We start from the raw sequence: 19,643 nt of genomic DNA, 5'->3' as shown, positions 1-19,643 counted from the left end.
AGGCCATTACAAGTTATGTGTGGTATGTTTGTGTCTTTGTTTGGTTTTATAATAAGGGTTTTTAGTTGTTTTATTATTGGATTGTCACATGCTGTTTTTATCATTGTTGTTAGCCGCCCCGAGTCTACGGAGAGGGGCGGCATACAAATCCAATAAGTAAGTAAGTAAGTAAGTAAGTAAGTAAGTAAGTAAGTAAGTAAGTAAGTAAGGAAGTAAGTAAATAAATAAATAAATAAATAAATAAATAAATAAATAAATAAATAAATAAATAAATAAATAAATAAATAAATAAATAAATAAATAAACTACTATGCCAAATTGACTGCTGAAGTGCAGGATTAGCCTGTACCATTTTGCACCTGAGGACAGAAATAAAAAGACTTTCCTTCCAGTTAGGCAGCATATGCTGCTGGGCATGTTATTTGGAGCAGAGGCAAAAAGAAACTCCCCCCATGTACCATAGGATGAAAACAAAATAGTATAGTCTGCAACAATATACAGTGCTCCCTTGACTTTCGCGGGTCCGACATTCGCGAAAGTCTATACCACAGTTTTTCAAAAAATATTAATGAAAAAATACTTGGCAGTTTTTTTTCTATACCACGGTTTTTCCTGCCCGATTATGTCATACGTCATTGCCAAATTTTCTTCCGCCTTTAATAAATTTTTTAAAAATAAATTTTAATAAATGAATATGGTGAGTAGTAATCTAAATGGTGGCTAAGGGAATGGGAAATTGTAATTTAAGGGTTTAAAGTGTTAAGGGAAGGCTTGTGATACTGTTCATAGTCAAAAATGGTGTATTTACTTCCGCATCTCTACTTCGCGGAAATTTGACTTTCGTGGGCGGTCTTGGAATGCATCCCCCGCGAAAGTCAAGGGAACACTGTATTGCCCTTTTGTAACTGTGTTAGGCTTTGTTTTGTCTAATGGTAGGGGAACTATCAGTGTGTTTTCATAAAATTGTGGTGCCTGGATGCCTTCAAAAGACTTAGATCCTAATCATTAAACTAGTACCAATAAAGAGCAATATTTGTACTCAGGGTTGATCTCTGAACTTGGTTGTTTTCTTACAGACATTTCATTACTCAAACTATGTAACATCATCAAGGCTAGTCTGATGATGTTACTTAGTTACCTCAATTCAACTAGTGGTGGGTTTATTTATTTATTTATTTATTTATTTATTCATTCATTCATTCATTCATTCATTCATTCATTCATTTTGTCCAATACACAGTACACATTGAAGAGAATAGACAAGTAGTAATATATATAAGAAAAGGACAGAAGAAAAGATATAAAAATAGGGGAGAAGATATATGAAAGGAAGAAAAGATATATGAGGTAAAGGAGAGACAATTGGACAGGGGATGGAAGTCACACTAGTGCACTTATGTATGCCCCTTACTGACCTCTTAGTCTTGGTCACAAGATTGTGTAAAAAAGAATTACTTTGGAGGATGTCTTCACTACATAAAAGAACTCTACCTACTTTGCAAGAAAGGAGGGGGGCACTCAACTTTAAAACCAGTTGCAGGTGTGTTTGATATAATTTATTTTAAATGAATTTACACAGAGAGAAATAAAGGAGAAAGATAGACTTCTCTTTTTTTCTTGGTAACTTCAGCTGAGAAGGAAGTTCAGGGAGGATCTTTCTGAATCTCTCTTTTGACCTACTTTCATTTGAAAAAGAAAAGATTTAAGGTTTCAGGGAAGAAGAAAATCCAGTCCCCGGATTCTATTCATGTTGGTGTAATAAAGCTACTTTTTTTTTGTTTTCTGACCCCACAACTAAGTAGGAGAATTTACATGGGTAATTAGCTTAACCCACTTCCTCAGTTGGATAATTGCAAACATCCCCATTTAGCTTCTAAATGGAAGAGAAGACTTCCTTGCACTAGGCACTATTTCTACTAAGAGGAAATGGAGAGAAATATATACATTTATAGTAGAACTTTCTCTTCATAAATTAAATGTGACAAGGCAATTTCAAGGGAAAAAATAGGAAAAGATGGGAGAAGGGAACCTATATTTTTTCTCTAACAGCCCCCTTATAATATCTTTTCTGCTGTTGAAGCTTTGATCAGGGAAGAAATTATAAAACTGATTTAGTAACCCTCTTCCCACTTATACCTTGGAATACTCTCCAGTTTATACCTGCAGGATGCGTGGCAATGATTGATATCTAAATGCACCAAAGGCAGTTCCATCCTGCAAATAGGAACTGATGGGACAAGGAAAAATGACAATCTTCTCCACGTTCAGTCCTGGGTTTGAGATACATTTACTTGAGAGTCAGTGGTAGTTGCTGTCCAGGAGAAGCACTTTGCATATTTATTTGAAATATTCCTTGCAAACATCAAATCTAGAAGTTAAATCTTTCGGAGTGTATTTGTTTTCATTTGCTACTATGCTACTATGCTGCTTTTTATAAACACACACATGAAAATGTTGAAGGTCAACAAACAACAAGCAAATGTCTGCATTAGTTCAAAGCAGCAAGCTTGATGTTGGAAACAGCTTAGAAGTGGATGCATAAAACTGCCGGGGGAACAACAACAGCTGGCATGGATTACATATAAGTAAAATTATACTCTAATTGCAAATAAGTTAGTTTACTGTATTGGTTAAGATGCTAGCTGACAATCCAGGAGTCTGTGAATTTTAGTCCTTCCTTAGATATGAAACTCAGCTGGTGGACCTTGAGGGAGTCACCCTAGGACAAGGGGGTCAAACTCACTGCCCAAAGGTCAAATGCATCAGGCGCTGGTCATGCCCACTGTCATTTTAGCAAAAGGAGAAAAGGTGTGATACATTACATGATGACAATGTGTCATTGCGAGTTTGGCACCCCTGCTCTAGGTAGAGGGGAGTGGCAAAGCACTTCTGAAAAAAAACATGCCAGAAGTAAAAAAAAACCTGACTCAAAGGCACAGGTCCATTTATTAGCATGTGCTAGTTTAAAAACCTTTCTTCTGTCACATATATCAACCCCATAGCTCTCCAACTATTTTGCCTTTGAATACATGGCTTTATCTTCACCCTGGCCCATATTTAGGGAGCTTTATGCTGTTATTTTATATTTTGGCAGTCTTAAGCTATTGGACAGCCATCAAGTAGCAAATTCTGCTTTTCTCTTTATATATATAAGAGAATATATATATATAAGCCACTCGCTTATATATATATAAGCCACTCACTCCCAAAATGACTCAGGGCAGCTAACAATAATCATAAATACAACAATGATAAAAAATATAGCAATAAAACCAGTGATACAATAAAAACAATAATATCCTACAAAAACCATTCATACTTGCAGTCAATCCCTAGTTCCAGGCCTGCCGGAAAAGTCAGGTCTTAACAGCTTTCTGGAAGACCAGTAGAGTGGAAATAGTGTGAATCTCGGGCGGGGGGGGGAGCAGTTGATTCCAAAGGGTCTTGAACTTGAATTGAAATCTGGAAAAATTGACTACGAAGGATGCAGTCAAGGGTGGGCTGCTGGGGGTTTGCAGAGGTTCTGGAGAACCTATAGGTAAGATCCTGTGCAGTTCGGAGAACCTCCAAATCCCACCCATGGCTGACCCCACTCCGCCCTGCCCACCCTTCCAAGGAGTCCCCCCACAGTCCATTTTGGATGAAAGTAAGTGCACGGCCTGTGTGGAGGCTAGGGGAAGATGAAAAACACGGAGATTAGAACTTCCCCCACCCTCCTTGCCTTTCGAAAGCTCCTGAAGACCCACCTATGTCACCAGGCATGGGGAAACTGATGTACCCCTAGCTACTATGGTTTTATGTATGGTCTGTTAGGTTGTTTTTCATTTCGTAATAAGGGTTTTAAATTGTTTTTAACATTAGATTTGTACATGTTGTATTGTTGTTGTGAGCCGCTCCGAGTCCTTGGAGAGGGGCAGCATATAAATCTAATAAATTATTATTATTATTATTATTATTATTATTATTATTATTATTATTATTATTATTATTACTGGAAATCCAGGAAGGCCGGAAATGGGCATATCCAATCTTCAAAGAGCCTCCTGAGCCTGGGAAGGCTGTTTTCGTCCTCCCAGAGGCTTGAGGGAAAGCCTCCAGAGCCCAGGGAGGGCAAAAATATCCTCCCACGCCCATCATGGCCACACCCACTCAGCAAACAGGTAGAGAACCCCTTGCTAAAACTTTTGCCGCTCATCCCTGGATGCAGTCAAGGTAGTAGCTTTGGCATCCTCTTATGTAATTGGATCAAGTCAACCCCTGCCTTCGTTTTAAAAGCAAACAATCAATATCTAATATCTGATTGACTCTAATGTATGACAGTTGCGCAAACTGTGAAACTAAATGTACACTGAATCTATCACTGTTATTGTTTTTTCTCTGTGCATTTTCATTTGATAGGTTCATTAAAGTCAGGCCTAAACCTGGCAGGGGACAAAGTTAACACCACCTATTTGAGGTATGTTTAGGGGATACTTCGCATACCTTGAGGCGAAGAGGTGTTCTTTTCTATTTCTTGTTTCTGGGATAGGTGAGTGTTTACAAAAAACTCCATTCTGAGATGATGGTTCTTTCAACGGAAGCACCTAATTAGAAGTGATGGTTCCCCAAACCAATAATAATAAGATCAAGATGGGCACTGCTTGAAGTCTTTCAAAATCAACGTTGTGGGAGGAGGGGATTTCAAAAAAGAGGAAAAAGAGTCTTGGGATGGGGAAGAAGAGTTTTTGTTTACTGAAGTGATCTTTAATAACCCAAATGCTTCTGTTTCTACAGCTGGCTTCACATACTACACTAAAAACCTTAAAATCTAGCTATTGGCGCTTGTGACTCATATATGATGGTATTTCCCAACAAATCATGGAATATCTTAATGTAAATTTATTTATTTATTTATTTATTTATTTATCTATCTATCTATCTATCTATTTATCTATCTATCTATCTATCTATCCGTTCATTCATTCATTCATTCATTTATTTATTTATTTATTTATTTGTAGGACGGAGAGGGGCGACATATAAAGATTAAAAGTAAATGCCTAATTTGCAATAGCTAGTTTCCTACAACATTCTGAATTGTAAACTACTCAATTTGAAATGGGTTAGAGACTTAATCAACAAGCCATTTGTGTTTGCTCACTACTTGCCCTCATTTTAGCATAGCCAAGCAGCTTGCACTGAAATCTAGATGCCAAATAATCGATTTCTCTCTTTTTGGCAAAGTGGAGGGGGCAAAATTAGGGGGAAAGTATTTAGTTGTTGAGGAATTGAGACAGTGGTGGATGGATGACTCTGATCTATGAAGAGGAAAAGGATATTAGGAGTAGATATTGAGTGAAGGGATGATGTTTAGCAGAGCTATTAAGAAAAATTGATGGTTACATTTCGACCATTTGTTTGCTAGATTTGTTTTTGTCAGTATAATAATTGTCCAAGCAGTGAGTTTTGGATGGAAGTTATTTTGGGTAAGTTAAATAATTCTGTGTTCCATGTTTATGAAAGGTCGGTCTATTATGCAGTATGTCAGCTGGTTGGCCTGCCTATATAAGATTTTGGGGTTTTGGAGACACTATATTTGAAAATTAAAAGTAAAAGTATTTCCTTTTTGATCCTTTTAAAAAAATGATAGTAGCCTTTGTATGGGTAAAGGCAGTTCTGCCATAGAAAACCACCTTTAGACAAACTTCAATGCCATTTAGCCTGGAGGGTGGGGCTGGACACTCAGGTTTTTCAGAAAGCCAATAGAAGAGGTGGAATATTTATTTATTCAAATATTTTAGCTTCCCCACTCTGATGTACTCTGCTACCGGTTGAACAAGTTAGCAGTGTTTGAGGGCTTTTCCATCACAGTGCTTATATCAGAAGTGTGCCCCTGTTGCCACTTGAAAAGCTGAGCTGATTATAAATATTTAATAAATATTAATAAATTACAAGACAATAGGTTGGATATTAAAAGATAATATGATTAGTTGGTGTAAAAACTTAGGAAAAGAAATAGATTTAGATGCGTGGGAAAAGGTTTGGATATATAATTGGAAAATAATTAAATCAGTCTCTTTTAAAGAAAATCAAATTAAGATGTTTTATAGATGGCACTTGCCACCCAATAAAATCTCAAAGATGTTTCGAAGTACTTCACCCAATTGTTGGAAATGTAAAAAAGAAATTGGTACATACTTTCATAAAACAAAGATCTATTGGAATAAGGTGAAAAAATGGTTAAGAGAAATTACAAACAAAGAAATTAGGAAGACCCCAGAATTTTTCTTATTAGGTATCACAGATATTAGGTATAAAAAAGAAACATATTGTTTAATAATTCATATTTTAGTAGCTGCAAGGATTGCTTTTGCACAAAAATGGAAAGAAAAGAAAATTCCAAAAGACGAAGAGGTCTTTAGGAAGATTATGGAATGTGCAGAATTAGATATGATGACGAGGCGGTTGAATAACCAAGTTGAAACAGAATTTTATAAAACTTGGCAGAAGGTTTACAACTGGTGGAACACACAAAAAGATTTTTAAAGATATCAAAATAAAGTGTTAAATAGTTAAATTTACTAGATTGAATATATCATATAGAGATATTTGATAGATAAGTTTATTTTTCCGAATTGGCCTAAACCACAATTATATAATTGGTGGAAAGTATTAAAAAGTTAAAATTTCTATAGCATACATTATATAGAGATATTTTATTGATATGTTTACTTTTCCATATTGATCTAAACTATAATTAGGGTTTTTTTCTGTATTAAGAAGACTTCTATGCTGAGCAGAGCAATTGTAGCTCTTTTTTGTCTTAAATGTTGTATGTTTTGTTATGTCTTTTATTTTGAACATTAATAAAAAATATTTTTTTAAAAATGAAAAGCTGAGCTGATTAAATCTAGGGTGCAGCTTCAATAGCAAACAGAAGGTTGCAAAGAAAGTTCAGCAGTGTTTCTCCTAGTATTAAGAGAAGGGCACTTACTACTAGTAGAAATTGAGTGTTTAGCTAATTAATGAAAGCAGAAACCAACATTGCAGTGGGAACACATACACAATTAGCGGCTTAAGATGGTTTGGGAACTGCTACTCTATGTTGACTTACATGTTGCACTGATTCTGAATTTCTACCATATATATTGCATTCTACTTTTGTATACTTTACATATGCTGCTTGGATTTTCCATTTCTTAAAAAGAGTGTCTTTCATTTAATCCCATTTTTTAAATTTTTAATTCCATTTTTTTAAAAAAAATTCTAGCGTTGGAAAAGACAGTCTCTTGGTCTAATAGAGCAGATTTGGATTTTTTAAAATTTTATTTTTAACATCCTGCCTTTATTAATTTTATAAGCAATTCAAAGTGAATATGCACTGCTCAAAAAAAATAAAATAAAGGGAACGCTTAAATAACACAATATAACTCCAAGTAAATCAAACGTCTGTGAAATCACACTGTCCACTTAGGAAGCAATACTGATTGACAATCAATTTCACATGCTGTTGTGCACATTCAACTTCTGTACAGAACAAAGTATTTAATGAAACTTTCATTCATTCACATCTAGGATGTGTTATTTGAGTGTTCCCTTTATTTTTTTTTTAGCTATTTAATACTCCTTCCTCCTGCAACTTTCCCCACAACAATAACAATAGCATTATAGCAATAGCATTTTGATTTATATACCACTTCCAAGTGTTTTACAGCCCTCTCTAAGTGGTTTACAGAGAGTAAGCATATTGCCCTCAACAATCTGGGTCCTCATTTTACTTATCTTGGAAGGATGGATGGCTGAGTCAACCTTGAGCCTACTGAGATTCAATCTGCCAAACTGCCTGCAGCCGATGATCAGCAGAAGTAGCTTGCAGTAGTGCACTTTAACTACTGAACCACCAAGGCTCTTACTGTGCAGTGAGTTGGGCTGAGAAAGGATGATTAGCTCAAAGTTGGTCTACCATCGTTCATACCTGGACTAGAATTCAGTCTCCTAGTGCCTTAACCACTAGACTAAGGGTAGGCAAAGTTGGCTCTTCTGTGACATGTGGACCTCAACTCCCAGAATTCCTGAGCTAACATGATAGGCTCAGGAATTCTGGGAATTGAAGTGCACAAGTCATGGAAGAGCCAATTTTGCCTACCCCTACACTAGACCAAACTGCTTTTCAATCAAAAAGATACGTCAGAAGAAGTCAGTAGCAAACCATTTTCATCCTATTACTGTACTTTACCAAGAAATTACATGGATTTACAGGAATTGTTACATTAGATTACAATTACATTATAGGAATGTTATGATATATAATGTTTTTGTTTTGATAATCCTATTCGGGGTTTCACTTACTGGGAAAAAGAACCGAGATGGTAACTCTTAGGGTGCAATCAAACACTGGCCCTTTTTATGTGTAGAGTTTGCCCCTTTGCTTTGTGATATCAGTAAAAAAGAAGAAGCAAAGTCTTGGTTGTGTGGCCGTCTGATTGGGGTTTTAAAAAGCCACAGGTCAGCCTCGCTGTAATATTATGAAGCAAGCCAGTGCAAAAGTTTAAAACTTTTTTTTAAAGATCAGAGAAAGATCAGGCAAAGCTTGGTGTTCTCTCAGACTTTTGGTCTGCTCCTGATTACGGTATCATATTGTGCTTGCAAAAGAAATTGTAAGGGTTTTCCCCCCTCTTTTATATGAAAAGCAATCTTGTTGAAATAAACAGAGTGCAAGATCCAGTGTTTTCCTTTCCATGAACTCACTGTGAAGAATGAACAATCACAGCAATTAATTGGGGCCCAAGACCGCAGAATGTGTGACACGAAGCTAGTGATGATGTCAGAATTTGGAAATAATTGGTTTATTATACAGATATGGTGCACTAATTATGCATAGCTGTATTCTAGTTCCAGATAATTCTCTCTCTTTTTTTCCTATGGCACTGTTGAATTAACTTCACATTTTGGTGGGGTATATCAATGTTGCTCTCAGTATTTATCAGAACCCACTGATAATGCTGAAATATTTCTGGCAACTTAACAGCACCCTCAAGAGCATTTAGTTAAAAGTTGCTGTTGGTACCAAAGAGAGAGGGAAGAAATTCACACTTATCTCCCTGATGTCTCTATGCATCTCTGGCTTTCGAAAGATGAAAGTATGAAGCAGGGAAAGAAATTCACAGGGGCTTCTTTACATAGGATGCTAATAATCAAAGTGGTCTGCCCCAGGCTTCTAAGATTTCTTGTGATATCCCTAATTTAAGTGAGGGAGGAGGAAGCCAGTGTGAAGTGAAAGAAAGACATTAACCATCCCTGAGTTTCTGGTCCTTCCTTCAGCCTATTCCAAAGACAAAACTTGCTGAATTCCAGCGACAATTCATTCGTCATTGTGGTAAGGATAGTGAAGATCATGATATAATTTTATTTTTGAAGCAATAAGAGGCAGAAAGTTGGGTCAGCCATTATTATTAAATTCATAACTTCTGAAATGGGATAGGAAAACTGTTAGTGGATATAATTCCTTACTTTACTGTAGTTATCAAGTAACCTGTTTGTTTTGCTGTCTTTCAAACTATATTTCTTAGAGTTCTTAGACATTTGGCTAACTTGTCAATTTGGATCAACCCGATGTTGTTTACAGAATGCATTAAAGGTACTCTAGACAGGTATTTCAGAATAATGGGGCTACCTTTGAAGAGTGTTCAGAAACTTCAGATCGTGCAGAATGTGGCTGTGAGAGCAATCACGGGCTTTCCCAGGTATTCCCATGTTACACCAACACTCCGCAGTCTGTATTGGTTGCCTATCAGTTTCTGGTCGCAATTCAAAGTGTTGGTTATGACCTATAAAGCCCTTCATGGCATCGGATCAAAATATCTCAGGGACCGCCTTCTGCTGCACGAATCCCAGCGACCGGTTAGGTCCCACAGAATTGGCCTTCTCTGGGTCCCGTCGATGAAACAATGTCATCTGGCGGGACCCAAGGGAAGAGCCTTCTCTGTGGTGGCCCTGATTCTCTGGAATCAATTCCCCCCGGAGATTAGGACTGCCCCCACCCTCCTTGCCTTTCATAAACTTTTCAAAACCCACCTCTGACGTCAGGCATGGGGAAATTGATTCTCCTGGACCGTTTCCACTTTATGTATGGTCTGTATGAGAAGTATGATTGTTTTTATATTAAAGGTTTTAAATTGTTTTAAGTTTTGGGGCGGCACACAAATCTAATAAATAAATAAATAAACAGACAAACAAACAAACAAACAAACAATACAATACAATACAATACACTACAATACAATACAAAACAATAGATTGTTTTCATTGGTCTTGTACTTCATTAGGACCAGTAGTTACAACAATCAACATAGTGGACATAATTATTTCCATGGTGCTTTCCTTTATTTTTAAAGAAGGTTTGTACTGGACGGCAGAGGTAGGCTGGGAATCAAAAACCCCAGGACAGCATTGCTCCTATCTGTCCATGCTGTTTAAAAGCATCTTCCAAGAAAGTAGAGATACCCCCACTCTCTCCCCCCCTCCCAAATCTCCTTCCGGTTTGATTAAAGATTCCAAGCCATCCTCAGAAAGTGGCTCTGTGCAACAAACAATTTATTGGAAATTTATTTCCATCATAAGTACAAAAAAAAGAAGAAGAAGAAGAGACAACAACCAAGGAGAATTTACACTTCATGATTGTTAATACAACCAGGAGATAGGACCCTTTACACATTTGGAGCCCCAGGTCCCAGACACTTTAGGTCCTTAGACCTTAAACATGATCTAAGTATTGCCCACAAGATCATATGTTGCAATGTCCTGTCTGTCAAAGACTACTTCAACTTCAACCACAACAACGCAAGAGCACACAACAGATTCAAGCTTAACATTAACCGCTCCAAACTTGCCTGTAAAAAATATGACTTTAGTAATCGGGTTGTTGAAGCATGGAAGTCCTTACCAGACTCTGTAGTATCATCCCCTAATCCCCAACATTTTACCCTTAGACTATCCACGGTTGACCTCTCCAGATTCCTAAGAGGTCAATAAGGGGCATACATAAGCACACTAAAGTGCCTTCCGTCCCCTGTCCTATAGTCTCTCCTATCTCTCGTATTTCTTCTCTACTATATCCTCAATAACCTTCATTATATATTATTGTGTATTGGAATAAACAAACAAACAAACAAACAAATAAATAAATATAAACAAGGTCTGGATCATCCTAATCTCTGTTCCATGAAAAGCTTAATTAATCACTCCTCTTCCACATTCCAGACACCAAAAGAGGCAGAGGGCTACTGAAGCTGTTCCTTAGCTTTTCTCTTGATCATGTACATAGATGCGTATAGTGGTGGAAAGATGCCTGGTGAATGAAATGCTGGTGAATGAGATGCTGGGATCTTGGAGTCTTAATGGACAGCTATTTAAGCAGTGTTCAGCAGCTGCCAAAAAAGCCAATACAGTTTTAGGCTGCATGAACAGATGGATAGAATCAAGATCATGTGTAGTGCTAATACCACTTTATAATGTCTTGGTAAGGCCACACTTATTTATTGATTGATTTTGTCCATTGCACAATGAGAGTTATATTGGATATACATATAGTAAATATATAATGAAGGTTATAGAGGATATACTCATAGTAAAATATATCTAAGAAAGAATAGAAGAGAACAAATAGGAATAAAATATATCAGTGAAAGAATAGAATAAATATAGGAAAGAAGAATGGTATAGGAGATATAGGAGAGCAATAGGACAGGGGACGGAAGGCACTCTAGTGCACTTGTACTCGCCCCTTACTGACCTCTTAGGAATCTGGATAGGTCAACCGTAGATAATCGAAGGGTAAATTGTTGGGGGTTAGGGGATGACACTACGGAGTCCGGTAATGAGTTCCACGCTTCGACAACTCGGTTACTGAAGTTGTATTTTTAACAGTCAGGTTTGGAGCGGTTAATATTAAGTTTAAATCTGTTGTGAGCTCTTGTGTTGTTGTGGTTGAAGCTGAAGTAGTCATCAACAGGCAGGACGTTGCAGCATATAATTATATAATATATAACTTGGAATACTGCATTAAATTTTTGTTGCCACGGTCAAAAGGATGTTGAGACTCTGGCCCGCCCGCTGTCTGTGACCGGTTTCCTGGAGGAGAAAGCTATGGAGTGTGGCGGGGGGGGGGGGGGGGAACAAACGCCTCAAATGAACAGGACAAAAAAGCACCCACCAACAAGGTTCTCTTAGAGACCCACTGTTGCAGGACAAATCGGGGTCACCCATTTTAGTCCTGTTTTGCCACAGGAAAGCAACAATCCCTCCTTCCTCACAGCTCTCTCCTCTCTGCGGTGCCAGACAAAAGGCACTGAGTTGGGAGGGGGGGCAGTTGCTGAGGCTCAGGGCAGCAGCAGCAACAGCCCAACCGTGGCGGGAACAGACTGGGTAGCCAAGACGGGGGAGAATAACAGTCCAGAGGATAGGATACAAGGGCGGAGGGCTGCTGAGGGAGTCGATGGCGGGCTGACACAGAGGAGAGGAAGCAGGCGGGCGGCTTCATGCCTACTGGGTGTTATTGTGCCATAAGTGAGTGTTACTGTGATAATGCGGGGTGGGGCCAGCTGGGAGTGGGGGTGTGGGCTGCTGTGGAGGGGCAGCACGAGTGAGGAAGTGAAGGGAGGAGGGGGAGGAGAGCGGAGGGGCAAATAAATAAATAAGGAACAGGGGGAGGTTTGCACTCTTTATGTGTGTGTGTGTGTATTGGGCGGGGGGGGTACTTTGGGAGAAAGAAAACAAGGAAGAGGGTAGAAATGAGTTAATTATATTATTCCGGCCCTCTAAAATCATCCCAATTTCCCATGTGGCCCCATGGCAAAATTAATTGCCCCCCCCCCCCGCTCTAGAAAGAGTCCAGAGAAGAGAGACAAAGATGATTAAGGGACTTGAGGATAAAACATATTAAAAATAGTTGCTGGAACTGGGTATGTCTATTCTTAATGAAAATAAGGACTACAGGTGACATGATAGCAGTGTTCCGATATCTCAGGGGTTGCCACGAAGAAGAGGGAGTGACGCTATTCTCCAAAGCACCTGGGAGTAGAACAAGAAGCAATGGGTGGAAACTAATCAAGGAGAGAAACAACCTAAAACTAAGGAGAAATTTCCTGAAGGTTGGAACAATTAATCAGTGAAACAATTTGCCTCAAGAAACTGTGGGTGTTCCAAAACTGGATGTTTTTAAGAAGATGTTGGATACTCAATTATCTGAAGTGGTGTAGGATTTCCTGCCTAAGCAGGGGGTTGGACTAGAAGACCTCCAAGGTCCCTTCCAACTCGGTTATTCTAAGTCAGTGATTTTCAATCTTTTTTGAGCCACGGCACATTTTTTACATTTATGAAACTCTGGGGCACATTGAGCGGAGGGAGGCTAAAAAAAGTTTGGACAAAAAAATTCTCTCTCTCTCTCTTCCTCCTTTTCACTCTATTTCTCTCTCCCTCCCTCTTTCTCTCCCTTCTTTCTCTCTCCATCCCTCTTTCTTTCTCTTCCTTCCTTCCTTCTTTTTTGCTCTCTTTCTCTCTCCCTCCCTACCTCCCTCTATGCCTTTCTCTCTCTCTCCTTCCCTCCCTCTCTCTCTCTCTTGCTTTCTTTCTCTTGTTCTCTTTCTCTCTCTCGCTCTTTCTCTCTCTTGCTTTCTTGGTCTCTTGCTTTCTTTCTGTCTCTGAGCTTCGCGGCACGCCTGACCATGTCTCACGGCACACTGGTTGAAAAACACTGTTCCAAGTCACCTTCCCTACAGATGTCAGCTGATAGTGACCTGTTAGTAGCATTTTTCCCCAATGCAAATTTTCTTGCTGTAGAATCTTGGATCGGAAGAGACATATAACGTGCAGAGCCAGCTAGAAAATGAGAACCTATCCCAAAGCCAGGGTTTTCTAAGAGACATTTGGCTCATTTCCTGAAAAAAAAAATCCTGAAATGTCAAATCAGCAACCATTGGTGATTGAAAAGAGGTTTCCCCCCCCTCTGAAATAAAATGCCAGAAAGGAAAACAGATATTCCCGTGTATGACAAGCGTTGTTTGCCTCTGTGAGAAAATCTGCAAGATGTTCAGCTGGGAATATTGGTCAATTGACAGTTTTGAGTTTTATATAGCTCTTCTTGATTTGAGAAAAGGGAATTCTGATTTTTTTTTATATAATGAAAGCAATCATGTAATCCAGTTACCACAATATGTTAATTGTCACTATTGTGTTTGTCGTAAGTATTTCATGCAGGGATGGGAACTTTTTCTCAGCGTTCCATTCAGCACACATTTTGTGCTGCTCAGAACCTAACTTTCTGAAACTCTTTTAGAAGGCTTCCCACCATTTTGAGACATCACATATAGAAAAATTATGTTATTTATTTATTTATCTATTTAATTTATTTATTTATTTATTTATTTATTTAATTGGATTTCTATGCCGCCCCTTTCCAAGGATTCGGGGCGGCTCACAGCATGTACAGAAAAAACAGGAAACAATAATAACAATCCAATTATACCTTAAAAAACAATTAAAATTCTAATTAAAAACTATCAATATCATTCATTCAGCAGTCAAACTAAGCATTCATCAATCAGGGGGGAAGGTCTAAGGAACGCCAGGCCTGGCAGTAAAGATGGGTTTTTAAACTTTTTTGGAAGGCAAGGAGGGTGGAGGCAGTACGAATCTCTGGGGGGAGCTGATTCCAGAGGGCCGGGCCCCCCACAGAGAAGGCTCTTCCCCTAGGTCCCACCAGCCGACATTGTTTGGTCGACGGGACCCTAAGGAGACCAACTCTGTGGGACCTCACCGGTCGCTGGGATTCATGCGGCAGAAGGCGGTCTCGGAGATAGTCTGGTCCTATGCCATGTATGGCATTAAACCCCACAATGCAGGATTCATGTATCAAAAACACAAACAGGAGAAAAGCACACACATTATATTCTATCTGTAACATGGCCCTCCCCATTTTGAATCCTTAACTTACCTATTATCCCTGGAACTCACCGGGATTTTTCCTATTGCCCAATTGGGTTTTGTGCTTTGCTGGCTAGTGAGGAACAATGTACTGGTTTTCTACCAGCCTTGGAGCAAACCCATGGGGGCCAAACTTTAGGGCTACTGTGTAAAATAACTAATTTTCTACAGCTGTAAGCTCACCTAGAATAGAACAGAACAGAATAGGATAGGATAGAATTTTATTGGCCAAGTGTAATTGGACACACAAGGAATTTGTCTTGGCCATATGCTCTCAGTGTACATAAAAGAAAAAGATACATTTGTCAAGAATCATGTGGTACAACACTTAATGATTGTCATAGGGGTCAAATAAGCAATGAAGAAACAATCAATATTAATAAAAATCTTAGGATAGAAGCAACAAGTTACAGTCATACAGTTCTAAATGGAGGAAAAGGATGATAGGAATGATGAGAAAAACTAGCAGAATAGTCTGACACTGTTGAGGGAATTATTTGTTTAGTAGAGTGATGGCGTTCGGGAAAATTTTTAATTGTTGAGGTTTTTATATATTTTATTATTAGATTTGTTCCATTGTTATACTGTTTTTATTCCTGTTGTGAGCCGCCCCGAGTCTTCGGAGAGGGGCGGCATACAAATCTAATAAATTGAATTGAATTGAATCTAATGTGAGATCCTTGCATTTAGACGACAGGATTACAAGTCTGCAGCAGTTACTGAATTTAAAACTTGAGTGGAAGTTGGATTCTGCACTATAATTAAAGGGAAAATGGTTGTAGTTTGTGTTCTTGCACAGGCCTCCATAATTTCAATGAAACATCCTAGGAAAGACTTCCCAATAAGAGTCAAGTAATGAAATGACTCCCAATTTAATTAGGAAAAACAGAAAGTGTGCTGGACAAAAAAATTCCTGGAGCCAATTCTTCAAGTCATGGTGACTTTTCAATTGATGGAAGTTTTATAAAATGTTTTTTCATTGATTGATTAATTGACTGATTAATTGCAAAGTGTTTGAGCAAATGCAGTCAACAGCTCAAGGATATTGGATTCATCTAATATATCACAGCTTTGGGTATAAAAGATTTCCCCCCAGCAAACAGCAATTTTTGTATTTTTAAATGCATCATTAACAGAAATTAAAATACATTTTAGCATTCATTAATCTCTGGGCATGTTACACAAGAGAACAGATTAAAAGAAAGACATTATTTCTATGGTGAATTAATTGTTTCTAATATTTTTTAAAATTATTTCTTTGTCTTTGCATATCTGTATGTGAAAAGCTAAAAGATTTCCTGCACAGAGAAATGTGAAACCATGTGAAAGTTGATTGACTTTGGGGTTTAATATAAACTCTAAACTCAGAGCAGATTCTTGGAGATAATTTGAATACATAGGCTGAAATTCCTTTGTAGCCAAACATTTAACTTTTCAGCCTTACAGCTTTGCTTTGATGATGTCTGGAGATTTCCCTCAGTCTGTCGTCTTTGAAATGTGGAATAAAAACTATTAAATTATTTAAATAGGCATGAAATCCAATTAAATCCATGTTTGGTATTATTACAGATAATAACAAGTCAAGTTGAAAAAAACAGGAGTGACACACAGAGAGAGAGACATATAAACATAAATAAATACAATTAAACAGAAGTGGACAATATATTGGACAAGATTCCAACATCATCTTGATTTGACTATTGCAATGCACTCTACATGGGGCTACCTTTGAAGAGCATTTGGAAAGTACAGATTGTGCAAAATGCAGCCACATGAGCAATCATGGGCATGCCAAGATATGCTTCAATCTACATTGGCTGCCCATTGGTCTTCAAATGCAATTCAAAGTGCTGGTTATGACCTATAAAGCCCTACCTGGCATTGGACCAGGTTACCTTTGGGGCCGTCTTCTGCCTTATGCATCCCAGCGGCCAGTTAGGTCCTAAAGGGTTGGCCTTCTCCAGGTCCCGTCAACTAGGCAATGCCATTTGGCAGGGCCAAGGGGAAGAGCCTTCTCTGTGGTGGCCCTGGCCCTTTGGAATCAACTCCCCCTGGAGATCCATATTGCCCCCACCCTCCCAGTCTTTCGTAAGGCCTTAAAAATACATCTCTGCCGGCAGGCATGGAGCCATTGAAATCTTAACATCTCCCCTGGCCTATGATCGAATAATAGGATGAATGTGGATGAATGGTTTTAAATATATTGGGGTTTTAGAAATTAAATTATATGTTTTTAGCATTGTAGTTTTTAATGTGTTTTTATATTAGATTTTCAGATATTTTGTATGTTGTGAGCCGCCCTGGGGCTCAGGAGAAGAAGCAGCATAGAAATAAATTATGTGTGTGTGTGTGTGTGTGTGTGTTTGTGTAGGTAGGTAGGTAGGCAGGCAAGCGAGCAAGCAAGATGATTGGGACCTATCAATTTCATTTCATTTCCCTGCTATTCTGAATTATGTGAAAATTACATTCAGCTTTTCCCAGCTTGGGAAATTTCCAGATGTGTGAATTTCAATTTCCAGAATCTTCAGCAATTCTACACTGACTTGGAAATTCTGGGAGTTAAAATCCACACGTCTGGAGTCACCTATTACCAACGGAAGCAAGTGCCATGTAGGTCTAAAATAACTTAAAAAAACAACAACGAACAAGCGAATAAGCCTTTTTCCTGTAACTAGGAAAAAATCCCCAAGATTTGTTTAAATGTGCATAGGTTGAAAATAAAATTAGGAGATCAGCACCCACAGCATAACACAGTGTTTCCAAACCTTGAGAACTTCCAGATGTGTGGACTTTAACTCCCCAAATTCCTCAAGCAGTATGGATAGGATAGAAAATTTGGGAAATCGAAGCCCACACATCTGGAGGCCTGGGAAGGTGGGGCGAAATTAATTCTTCTTTCTCATCTGCCACCTGCCTCCTCCCACTTCCCCAATTCAGCACAGTACGATTCCACCTACGTTCCACTGACCACACAACAGACCACACTCATTCTGCTCCCTTCCCTATTGCCAAGTGCTCATTTTTCTGCTCTTTGGAGGAATAGTCTCCAGCTTTGTTCTTAGTAAACCAGTGGCTATTGGTATGTTTAATATATAAGGTAGAGTTTTTTCATGGTTCGTTTTGTTTGTTTTCTCAGAACAGAACAGAAAAACCAAGTTGGAAAGGACTTTGTGGGTCATATAGTCCAGCCCTCTGTGCAAGCAGGAGACCATACACCTTGATGGGGAACCTATGGCATGCATGCCCCAAGTGGCACGCAGAGTCATATCAGTGAGCACACAAACTCAGGTCTGACGTGCCAGATGATTTTCAGGCCTTCTGGACCCATTAGGTGAGGTCCCACAGAGTTGGTCTTCTCAGGGCTCCGTCAACCAGACAATGTCGGCTGGCAGGGCCTAGGGGAAGAACCTTCTCTGTGGGGGCCCCGGCCCTCTGGAACCAGCTCCCCCCAGTGATTCACACTGCCCCCCCTCCTTGCTTTCCAAAAAAGTTTGAAGATTCATCTTTGCCACCAGGCCTGGTGTCATTAGATCCCCCGCCCCCAACCAACGAATGCATTTAGAATAAATTATTGATTGAGTGAATGTTAACTGAACCTTTTAATTTTTAGGACGTTTTTAAGTTTTTTAATTATTATTCATTGGATCAAATTGTTTTATTGTGTATTCCTTGTTTGTTGTGAGATGCCCCGAGTCCACGGAGAGGGGAGGCATGCAAATCCAATAAATAAATAAATTAGGAGTCAGGGAAAAGCCTCTTTTCAGACTCTGGAGGGAGTGAGGAAAGACGCTTCTGTTGTGATGAGTTGTGTCTTTTTGAGAACTCCACCAATGAAGAGTAAGGGGGGAAATAAAATAATATACAAATATGCAGAAATGCTTGGGGGGAAAAACTTGTGAAACCTACCAGCCGAGTTCATCTAGAGCAGCGATGGCGAACTTTTTTTGGTTCGCGTGCCAAAAGGGTACATGTGCGTGTGCTAGTACATGCCCACACCAGTGATGGACGGCTGCCGGAATAGTCAGTCGCTCCTCTCGTGGTTTTTTGGGTGTGCATGCAGCTGTGCACCCCTGATGCGTGTATGTGCACCCCCGTGTGAGATTTGTCTTCTGCGCATGCACAGCAAGCAAAATCTCATTTGGAGATGCTCACGTGAGTGAGATTTCGCCAAAATCTCACTCGCGTATGCCTCCTTATGCAAGATTTTGCGTGCTGACCATGCACAGAAGACAAATCTCATACCAACAGGCATGTGCACACTTGGCTGACACTCCCGCTCCTGTGACGGCTTTGAAGGGTGCACCGGTAGCGCCAAAGACAGCAGTCCTTCGCTCGCCCTCCCCTGTTCCGTCCTCCCATGAATGCGCACCATCCACACACTGACCCTGCACATGCACAGAACCGCCCTCTGTCCCTGCACATGCGCACAAACCTGGAATGGTGAAATAAAGCTGGGGTGGCGCAGTAGGTAGAGTGCAGTACTGCAGGCCACTGAAGCTGACTGTAGATCTGAAGGTCAGCGGTTCAAATCTTATCACTGGCTCAAGGTTGACTCAGTCTTCCATCTTTCCAAGGTAGGTAAAATGAGGACCCGGATTGTGGTGGCAATATGCTGACTCTGTTTTAAAAAAAGGGCTATTGCTAACATGTTTAAGCCGCCCTGAGTCTAAGGAGAAGGGCGGCGT

Source organism: Erythrolamprus reginae, chromosome Z, assembly GCF_031021105.1.
Source record: "Erythrolamprus reginae isolate rEryReg1 chromosome Z, rEryReg1.hap1, whole genome shotgun sequence".
Lineage (NCBI taxonomy): Eukaryota > Metazoa > Chordata > Lepidosauria > Squamata > Dipsadidae > Erythrolamprus > Erythrolamprus reginae.
The sequence above is the reverse complement of the archived record's forward strand: the minus strand, read 5'-3'. Positions refer to the sequence as shown.